A 12,023-nucleotide genomic window follows, 5' to 3' on the forward strand; every position below is an offset into this window, starting at 1 on the left:
TCAGGATAACGCCTACTTCTACAATTTATTCTGTGCTTCCATGCAATAAAATTTCATTCCTGTTCTTGATCGTTTGATACTGTAAAATAATTAATGATCAAAGCACACTGTCTTGTTATTCATTCAAAAAAGTCAAAAGCAGTGGTTTCTAAACGTTTCGGACTCGCGTCGCCGTTTTTAATTACATTTTCCAATGTGCCATTCGCAACGAAAATCTATGACTGCCCGTAAGTAAGAGATTAAAATAAATACAATCTATTACGGGTTCATTGCAAAAATTAATAACTATAAAAATCTTTTAAAATTTTATTATGAAACTTTAACAATATTTCGCGAGAAGGCAGTGAAGAAGCATCTCGTATCATTTGTTGCAGGTACGACAACGATTAGATAAGTAGGTTTAGAGTGAACAGCATTAATATGACAACAACGAAATTGATAATGAAAATTGAAAGGAGGATGGTATTACATTGCAACAGGGTCTCCATTCTTAGTAAGATTAGTTTCTGCTTCAGGTAATTATGTATTCTTTATTGGATGCATGTGCATAGTGGAGTAATTTAGCGTGTTAGAACATTGGAAAAAATCGCATTTCCCAGGTAATCATCTCAGTAGTTTGTAAATTTTCTTCATGTTAACTGGGTCATTAAGTATTATAAGTTAGAGATATGTTCAGTCGCGTTCCCATTCCATACCACATCATCCCGCTGCCCCTAAAACGGTTGTAATAGTTTTTTAATTATGTTTATTACTGTATCATTATGCATTTTCCTTTGGAATTGGTTATGCTAATTCGCGTTCACGTCCCGAAATACCCGCCCCAAAAGTAAGTCTCTGCGTATGTTGTAAATGTTTTTAATTATGTTTTTGCATGTTGGGTTTATTACAGGTGTATTTTGTGTTTTAGGTTTTGACTTGTATTTTTTTAAGTCCCGTTCACGTTCCATACACTAATTCCCCTTAAGCCCCTCAGTGGATTTTAAATGTATTTTATGTTATGTGTTGTATGTTTTTTGTAGTGTTTTTGTGTTTCATTAGAATTATTTTTGTTTAGTATGTTCGTCATTGTGTTAAGAAGTGTTATACGTGTTTAGTATTTTTACAAGTGCATTATGTTATTTAAGTTAAAATTAGTTATGTTTATCGCCCGCGCGTTTCCTAAACGAAACATCAAATCTCCCTATTTTGAACTCCGATATAATTTTAAAAAGTTTATGTTACTTATATTTAAAATTAAAGTGAATGCTCGTAAGCCAGGTAAAGGTATAGGTAATTTTCCTATGTTTTTTAAATTTTATTATGCAATATATTTTACATACATGTAACTGTGTTTTTACGAATTGATTTGATATTTTTAATAATGTTGTTTCAGATTGTTAAACTATTCAGGGATAAACTATGGTGTGATGAAGAGAAGAAATGAATAATTTGATTCCAGAAGACTTAATATATTATTAGTTTGTTAATTACTTTACTATTTTTATACTAATATTATTTTATTTTGTTTCATGGTTTTTTCAGGCACAATAATATTTGTATATTTAAAAATTAATGTTGGAACAAGAAAACTAAAATAATACTTAGAAAATTTCCATGTGATGATGAATGTATAAAAAAAAAAGATGAAAAATGTAATTTCAACAAGGTCAAGTGAAGATGATCAGTTTAACAATAACAGTATCAACATCTTAATGACATAAGTGAGTAAAATTTTCAATTTATTAGTTTTTAAAAAAAGAATATAAAACCTTATGATCAGATTTCTTTATGTAAAAAATTGAAGGAATTTTTTTTGTTTAAGACAGTATTAATTTTGACAACATTACATCATTTCATGTAACGGTGCATTAAAGGTTTTAATAAAAACGATCGATTATAGTTATTTATCCTTAAATATTAATAAGAAGCTTCTTGTAAACTTTTACTACATTGAACATTTTATTTTTCTAAAGTTGAATCAATGGTATTAATTTTATATTTAATTTTTAATAATTATTTGTATATGATTTGGTTCGTGTTACTATATTTCTAATAGTAAATCATTTGTTGTCTTCTCTGTAGAAACATTATGTTTATCAAGCAACATATCTAACCTCAATTGTTGTAACCACTGGACCATTTGTGTGAGCTTCTATCCACCAGCTAAAATATTAATCTGGTAAGTTATCATTTATTTAACAAAGTCACTAAATTATCTCTTACACGTAGTCGGTTACGGTTTGCATTCTGTTGCAAGAGTTTTAAACTCGATCGATTATAGTTAAAACGATCGATTATAACGATAAAAACGATCGATTATAGTTATTTATCCTTAAATATTAATAAGAAGCTTCTTGTAAACTTTTACTACATTGAACATTTTATTTTTCTAAAGTTGAATCAATGGTATTAATTTTATATTTAATTTTTAATAATTATTTGTATATGATTTGGTTCGTGTTACTATATTTCTAATAGTAAATCATTTGTTGTCTTCTCTGTAGAAACATTATGTTTATCAAGCAACATATCTAACCTCAATTGTTGTAACCACTGGACCATTTGTGTGAGCTTCTATCCACCAGCTAAAATATTAATCTGGTAAGTTATCATTTATTTAACAAAGTCACTAAATTATCTCTTACACGTAGTCGGTTACGGTTTGCATTCTGTTGCAAGAGTTTTTTGTTAGTATTACATTAAATATTTCTAATCTGAGGAGAACTTTTTATATATTAAACACTGTGTACGTGAAAACATAACTGATTTTTATTGAAGTATATCAAGAAAAAAAAATTAATTAATCTTTTCCTCCTTCTTGTTATGAATGTTTAATTTGCATATTTTAAAATGAAGTTAGGGAAAAAAGTATGGGCTTTGCAGAAAACTTTATACAGTCACCTATACAAGGGATTCATTCATCATGGTATTCTGTATTTGACATTAACAGTGTGAAAATAAATCATTTTTTAATTTTTGTTTGTAAAATGTGATTTAAAAAAAATATTATTCACTTCATTGACCGGACATTGAAATCAATGTCTGTGTTTTATGGTCAGGATAACACCTACTTCTACAATTTATTCTGTGCTTCCATGCAATAATATTTCATTCCTGTTCTTGATCGTTTGATACTGTAAAATAATCAAAATACACTGTCTTGTTATTCATTCAAAGAAGTCAAAAGCAGTGGTTCCTAAACGTTTCGGACTCGCGTCGCCGTTTTTAATTACATTTTCCATTGTGCCATTCGGAACGAAAATCTATGACTGCCCGTAAGTAAGGGATTAAAATAAATACAATCTATTATGGGTTCATTGCAAAAATTAATAACTACAAAAATCTTTTCAAAGTTTATTATGAAACTTTAACAATATTTCGCGACAAGCGAGTGAAGAAGCATCTCGTATCATTTGTTGCAGGTACGACAACGATTAGATAAGTAGGTTTAGAGTGAACAGCATCAATATGACAACAATGAAATTGATAATGCAAATTGAAAGGAGGATGGTATTACATTGTAACAGGTTTAACGCTAGTATTTAAACTACTGCATCTAAGTTAAAAATCCTACGATAAAAATTAAGGTATCATCAGAAATTGCAATTATTTTTCCACTACCTGGATATGGCCAATTTTAGTTACAGTCATTTTTCTGAAAATTAGGGGCACTAAAAGCGAATTTTTTGCACCTTTTTTTTGAGAATGTAGACTTAAATTGCTATAAAATCCAAACTGATAGAGATAAAATTTTTCTACCTTTGAAAGTAGATTATACAATTAGAAAAAAAAAATTTCCATTAATATCAGGCATTAATTTTTTAGAATTTTTATTTGTAGACTTGAATTAATAAACATAAGTGTTTTACGGTGAGATCATAATAATAGATTTAAAATTGTGGCAATATAAGGACTGAAGAAGCAGTCTCAGTGAGCAGTAAAGTCTCAATACTGATTACAGTATATTGATATTATGTCATTGTATATTAGTATAAATTAATTGCAATGCCAGTCTTCAGTCTGATGAGTTCATTATGCCCTTAGCTGTGGTATCTAACAAAGTATATGATATTTTATTTCCATATGTTCAGTTCATGCTGTTTTTTTTTTTTATTTAACAGTGCTGCATTATGCCAAAGACAGTTTATAATAATAAGTTAATTTGCATTTTTTTTTATCAGATTTTAAGTTAAAGGTTTTTTTTGTAATTTTTCTGTAACTATCTTATGTGTAATATGAATAAGAGGGAAACACTTTCGTTTTCCAGTTAACATGGCTATACAATTAAAAGTAGTTCGAGAAATGTAATCTACAATGAATACAAATTTTTTCAAAAGCTATCCGACTTTGAATTCGGTAGCCTGATTTACTTTGATAAAGTTCATGAACTCAATGCTGAAACACGCAGCATTAGTTGGAGATCAGTACAAAGTATATGTAGGACAGCTAAGGAGTGCGATAGCAACAACAGTTGCGTTCAGTTTGAAACGCCAGGGAAAAATAGGACACAGAATGGAAATCTGTTACTGGACAATTTTAACAATCATGTATTGTGCAGAAACGTATATGAATACGACCTCTACCATTCAGAATGAAATCCTTACCGTTAAGAAGTTCAAAGAGGAAATACGGGAAAAACTGGAAGCAAATTTTTTTATCATTTATGACCGTTTGTCGTATTGTGAAAAAAATTGGTTTTTTAAAACATTTCACAAATTAAAAGAGTCATGTGATGGTCGACGTATATTTTATCATAAATTATTATTTTTATCATAAAAATTGGTATACAAGAGTATTGTTGACTTCTTAGTTACTTGATTGTTACACAAATCTTACTGGTATATTAATGGCTAATCAAAAAGGAAATACAAAACAATTAACAGAAACCAAACTGAAAAAAATTGAAGTAGTTACAGCAACAAAGTTGTTCAGGTACAAAAAAATATATATATATATTGAAACTGAAAAATAACAGGCATTTGTTAATGATTTCAACAAAAAAGAAGGAAAGGCCACCGTGAAACCCAAGGTAGTTACAGATTACAAAATTGCAGAAGTACTTATATGAAAAGATCCAGAATAAAATTTCTGTATTCGATAAAAGTAGCGCCATCTCTCAAACAATCAGGGAAATGTGTAGCGCAATGCCTGATGGTTGGATGATGATGATGAACGAAGTGGACGGCCGTCAACAGCTGTTCATGATGAAAATATTGCGAAAGTGCACACGCTTCTGTTCAAACAACCTCATCTTACCCTTCAGGCCATAGCTGAAACGTTAAACATCGGTAAAGACACGGCACGTAAAATTTTACCAGAAAAAATTAACTGCTGAAAAGTGTCCTCTCACTTTCATTCCATATTTGTTGATCGCATCTTTGCGTCTTTCTTTCACTCAAGACTTTGTTGAAATTGCCTATAGTGACCCAATTTTTTTGTAATTGTACCTGGGGATGAAAGCTGCTCCTTCATGTATGATCCACAAACAAAGCGTGAATCCGCTGCTTGGTTGAATCCTAGAACACAAAGACCGGTATAAGTCAGGCAACCAAAATCAAGTGTGAGAAAAATGTTGATGGCATTCTTCCACTCAATTTATTTATGATTCATCATAAATTTGTCCGAACTGGGCAAACTGTGAACTCTAAATTCTATTTGGAGGTAACAAAACACCTGATGCCTTCGAATCCGGTTCGAGTACCAGGATCGGGCAGATTGACTCTCTTGCTTGACAACACCCCCTGGTACACATGGCAATAGTTTTATCGCGTTATTACGCCAAAAATCAAATCACCGGCTTACCCCCACTCCACACAAGGCCAATTCACCCAACATGGCTCCAGTTGATTATCTTCTGTTCCCGAAACTCAAGTTGAAGATGAAAAGCCGTTTTTTCGACGACATTCCGGCCACCCAAAGGGCTTGCACCGAGCAGTTAAAGGTGATCCCACAAAGTGATTTCTCCACAGCGTTTGACGGCCTCTACTGGCACTACAGTTGTATAACTATTGAAGGGTTCTATGTAGAGGGCTGATGTGAGTAAATTCGTTTATCTTTAAATCTGTATTTTTACTTAATTTAGATCTGGAGCTTTTTAGACATACTGTGTAGATTTGTCTGACAAAATGAGCTCATATTCCACCAGCCTTGATGTTCAATCAAGTGATATAAAAAAATCATTTTTGAAATACTGTTTTCATCAAAAAACATCAATTGTCAGTGCTTGTTTTCATACAACCCTGTTATCAAAGAACAGAAACTTCCAACGAAAACCCAAATATTTAGGGAAGAATTGACTTTACATTTTTTACGGATGTTTGACAATGATGTGCAAACTGAAGTCAGTCAAGATGCATCTACAAAAGAAAATGCAAGAGTAGATAGGCTGATCAACACCGAAGGTAAGAAGTTAACAGCAAGACAGAGATGCAGTGGCTGCTACAAAATGAAGAGGTAAACAGATGATAGAGAAACCTCAGCAAAAATTATCAAAAGGGTGATGACAAAATGTTATGTGTATGATGCCTTCTTTTATTTTCGATTGCTTCGGCTGTTGACTGATTTTGTCATCTCATAAAATCTTTGATAGAAACTTTGTTGATCATGATTTTGTGTAAAAAAGTTCTGTATTGAATTCTGTATAACAAAATTGATAATTAAATGATAGAATTTATGAACAGAATTGATGTAATGTTATAGTTTTCTGTAAATATTTTTTTTATAACATAGTATGATGTAAGTAATAATAACAGTAGTTAAAAGATGTAAATAGGTAGTTTCCTTAAGAGTTATAAATATAACTTTTATTTATACAAGAATACTTTGTAAATGATACTAAAATTAATCATGTGATCCCTCTAAGGCTCACATGGACCTCAAATTAAAAACTAAAGAACATCAGTAGGCTATGTGAGCCAGGTGTGGCTCAAATGAGTTTTTGCATTATGTGCGTATTTGTTACAATTTTAATAAATATTACACTTAAATGACTTGTTAAAGAAGATAAGTCTCATGCCCCTGATATCAGTTTTATGCATTACCTAACGCTTAACGGAGCACAACAAATAACTACTGGCAATCAATGAAAATTACACAGAATTTTAATAATTAAAAATAAAACAGCAAAATTATGCGGAAGCAACTTAAATGCGGTATAATGAATGTTATGAGAGATTTAATCATATAAATTAAGCTAAAAACCCTACAACAGAATACATTAAAATATTTGCAAACAGGTCAATTTCAACTAATGACAATTATGTTACAAAAATGATTCTGATTTTAGAATAAATATTTTTTTTAACATGCCCACACTAATAAAGGTTACTCTAAAAATGGGGGAAAATACTAACTAAGAATTAATCAGTTTAAACAGAATTTAAAAAATAAATAACGCAAGCTTGTTTAGATATATAAACGTCAATTTATGCACAAGTTTATGGAACTTTTATTTATTATATTACTGTCATGTTTGTGAAACAAATTCATAATATTGCTGTGTACATCTTTGTTTACTCATATCTAAGTTCGACATTATGTTATACCTTGCTTACGACCATGTAACATTTCAAATTATGTGCATATAAAATTTTAAATTCAATAAATAAATTATTAAACTTAAATTAAATCCAGGTGATCCTTAGGTCTCTTAGCACCCCTCAGGAAATGGCAGTACTCACTTTAGCGGTAACCAATTTATTCAATTTATCATCAAATCTAACAACAAATTTTATGTTACATTAATAGACAAGAGGCAGAACTAATTTTAACGGGGTATTAATATTTATATACAATCACACTGAGCAGGTGATCTCTTTTAAGAAATATCTTTGACACTTTCAACATGCAATCCAAATTTAAAATTAATTCCGGGCAGAGCACTGTGTACAAAATGCTTAAACAAAATACAAACACCACAAAATGATACAGAAAGCGAACCGGAATGTGAAGATACATTTGAGCCTCATTACGTTATAGTCATGTCTGTGAATAAAGCTTGTTCAGCACTTGGCATTTCCTCCGATAAGGTTAAAAAATTATCGAAAAGCACAAAGGTATCAATTTCAAAAAATAATGTCACAAAAATAGCCGAATCGGTTACCAGTAAATTAAACAAATCCTTTCATTTAAATATTTCTACAGAAGAAACCAGTTTAGTACCAACAAAATTATGCTGATTTAGGTAGGGAATACGAATTAATCATTAAAATAAAAGATAAAATGAAAACAGTTAAATCAACCCAGGAAAAAATTAATATTTTATTACAAAGAAGCTTGAACAATCAAAAAATTCAAAATGAGTTTAGTGTTTGTCAGTATTTAGCCCTTCAATCCAAACAATTAGTTAAAACAAGTGGAATTTTGCCACAATCGGCAAAAAGAAATCAAGTCACGTAATTGATGAAAATGTTATTAAATGTGACCAACATTTTTACCACAATGATTAGCACAGCTGAATGATGCCAGGAAAGAAGGATTGTGTCCCTGTAAGACAAGCTGACGGGAAGAAAATTAATATTCAAAAAAGCTCATCTTATGTAACGTAAAAGAATGTACACAGCCTTCAAAGAAAAACATAATTTAAAAATTGGTTTTTCAAAATTTGCTGATTTAAAACCTAAATTTTGTGTTCTGCCTTTTCTGGTAAATTATTTTCTCTAAGATGTTGCTGGAATTCAGGCACAAAACATTGTAAAACCACTGGCTAAAAATATCTTGTTATTCAAGCACTTCATTGCGAAAAATATTTCACCGGTAGGTAATAAATCACGATTTATATGTTTAAAAACTCTCGGGTTTTTGACTTGCCGATAACAGTTAGAAGAAGTCTCTATGACAACTACTTGCGATAGAACATACAAGATTAGAGATGCGTTCATTCCTTAATTTGTATCCAGCCTCAGAGCTCCTGGAAGAAGATGCTAAGGTTTTCTAAGGAAGCGCCTTCCAGGACAATCCCATTTTGTTACAGTTATACACCTGCGCATGACTTAAATTATGACTTTTATTTTTTGAACTAAACTTTCACAGTAGTCTAATACAACCTGACTGTCAGCGCTTAATTTTTCGCCCTCAATTGCAAGCTGGCGAATTCCGTGCCTTAGTTTAAAGCTACTTAGCCAACCCTGGCTGGCTTTAAAATCTGGATCGTCATTTAATAGTTCATTCATTTGAAGAACTGCCTCAATAATTAATGAGCCATTTAAAGGTAGACCTTGACTACGATGCTGTGCAAACCAAATGTACATTGGTTTGTCAAGTTCAGCATTTTCTGTTGTTTTCATTCTCTTTCTGGTTGTTACATCACTATCAGTAACATCCATTTTACTCATCAATTATTCTATTTTATTGGATCTTTTTTTTAATATTGCTTTGATATATGAGGGATTGTGAATTCCTGTGATAGTTTAACGATACTTTTACCCTTATACAGGTGTTGAAGAATCTCAAACTTTTATAACTTCCACATTTGCTAGACAACTTTGCTTCGTTAAGTACAGTACACAGTAATAGGTACGACACTAGTATGAACAACTGACTCGCATAATGCAATGTTCACTACTGTAATGAATTTTAGAAACGAAAAGGAAATGATGTAATTACAGTTCTTTTGATAATAAAGTACTATACTGTGTAAGAAGTATGAATAAACTGATTAAATAATATTGCCCAAATGAAATGTTTATATGAATGAAAGATATGTAAAGTAATTTTATCAGTTCTTTTCTCACAAGATTACTGTAATTTATACATAATGTAAAATAGGCTCATATAAAAACATCAGTCGCAATTAAGTGAATTTTTATGCTGTAGGCCTAACAGATGGTGTACTTTTTATTAGTAATTAAAAATTTAATTTAGTTTTGTGTATCAGTATTGTACCTCTAAAATAAAAATCACAAATTTTTCCAGAAGGATGACGAATTATTGAACAAGATGAATTAACGGGTAACGAACAATCGGGGTCCTATTGTAATTATAACCTAATTGAAAACTTCAACAGTCTATTGCAAAACTGTCAACTATCCGCTGTTCTTATTTATTAGTATCGTAGAATATGAATAAGAAAATAAGTATTATTATTTCCAATAAATAAAAAGATAATCACGGAACTTATGCAATGTTATCCAACCCAATGTTTTTATATCGTATACGTCATTACTGTTAAATGCTTTGAGTATTTAAATTATAAATTCAGTAATTATTGCAATTATTTATTATTTAAATAATCAAAACATTTATGTTAATTGGTCGAGGTTAGCGAGCTTAGGTTAAGTTTGGTTAATTTATATCTATAACTATAAACAGCAAACCTTTGGATTATTGTCAATATAGCCCGATATAACCATTATATTATAAATATAATTTAACGAATTAACCTACGCTCGCTAACTTAGACTATTTAACACAGGAATGTTTTAAGAAATGATTACATTGTAGAGCAATTAACCGTACAGCGTTAGTAATGACAAATTCCTCATAAAAAAAAATCAAACTTAAATTCTATTAATTTATATTAGAATGGTATAAAATTACTTACTTGGTCAGGAAAACAAAAGTGAACACCACCAAATAAATAATACTTATATTAGAATATAAATCCCTCCCTTACAACGGTCTTAGAAAAACGTTCAAAATATTAATGATTGTTCAATAATGCCAACAGATGCAATTGTATACTTCAATGCATACGATATCTCGTTATAATACTGAATAATAATAATGTTTTTGTTAAACATAAAAGTAATGCAACACAAAAACGCAATAGTTATACGTAAAAATTCAAAAGCCAATAATCATTTTTAATTACTTATACATTTTTGACCATGACGATCGGAGGTGATATTAATTTTAAAATGCATACTTTTGAAACGACACACCGCACCAAATTTATTTTAATTTTTTTCTATAAAAATGTACTTAAAATATTTTACAAGAAATTAGTTGTCCTTTTTTTTGCGACATCGTCTAAATTAAAAATTAACTCGGGAAGACCGGACAAGTCAAAAGTGGTCAGCAAAGAACTAGAGTTGGGAGAAACGTATCATTATGATTCAAATCCCGTAAATCAGTTAGTTATCGCGATAACTAACTTATCAAAATCAGTTAGTTATCAAGAATCCCTGATTCGAATCACATTAATCATTCAGTGAATCCGAAGCGAATAATTATTAAAAACAAACATCAGACATGAACTAGTATTTTTATGAATCACTGCAACGCACCAAAAGACCATGACAGCCACTTTTGTTTAAAATACCGGTACACATAAATAAAAATGATATATAAGCATTTTATATATTAATTTTGTTTCACGTTGTTGAAGTAGTTATGTTAAGTGAGAGGGTATCGGATCCGTGACCATGGACTCATCGGTCTGAATCCAACTTAACATACATATATATTTTTTTTAGCTTTTTTTAATTTAAATATACTGATTTATTAATAATTATTAACCTTTGTAAAAATTTTTGAAATAAACTCAAAAGTACATAAAATTTTATTTTACTAATACTTCTGATTTTCTTCTATAATTTTTTATTATTATTGAATTGTTATTTGTAAAACGATTTGAATACTAGGTCGTGGATGCCGGTGTTCTTTGGTGGTTGGGTTTAAGTTAACCACACATCTCAGGAATGGTCGAACTGAGACTGTACAAAACTACACTCATACATATCATCCTCTTAAGTAATTACTGGAGGTAAAACAGGAAAAAGAAAGAATAAAAAGTTTCTGTCAGAATCTGATCCAGAGTGGTCGTATGCACTTTCAGTGCAGATGGACATATTCGGATGAACGTTTAGCTTATTAGTATAAGTTATATGTTATTTAATTTAATTATATTTGTATCAAATTCAATTATACATTTCCTTAACTGTCAAGATGACAATTCATTAACCGTTATTCAACAAGCAGCAAGGCGTTGCCTTCATTCTTCTCCTATGAATATATAGTCCAACCTTATTCAAAAGCACTTATTCAAAATTTAAGGAGTGCCCAGCGCACAGCCTTAGTTTTATGCACTGGTGTTTTTAAAACAA

General features: G+C 30.4%; 1 long non-coding RNA gene across 1 annotated transcript in view; it reads left to right on the forward strand.

Annotated features, from left to right (window-relative positions):
• The first annotated feature begins 2,448 nt into the window (after positions 1 to 2,448).
• Positions 2,449 to 12,023, forward strand: part of LOC142320506 (uncharacterized) — a 101,866-nt gene continuing 92,291 nt past the window's right edge. The window contains exon 1 of the long non-coding RNA XR_012755420.1: positions 2,449 to 2,580. This is a non-coding gene — a long non-coding RNA (uncharacterized LOC142320506). The remainder of the gene's footprint in view (positions 2,581 to 12,023) is intronic.

This window comes from Lycorma delicatula, chromosome 2, assembly GCF_047948215.1.
Source record: "Lycorma delicatula isolate Av1 chromosome 2, ASM4794821v1, whole genome shotgun sequence".
NCBI lineage: Eukaryota > Metazoa > Arthropoda > Insecta > Hemiptera > Fulgoridae > Lycorma > Lycorma delicatula.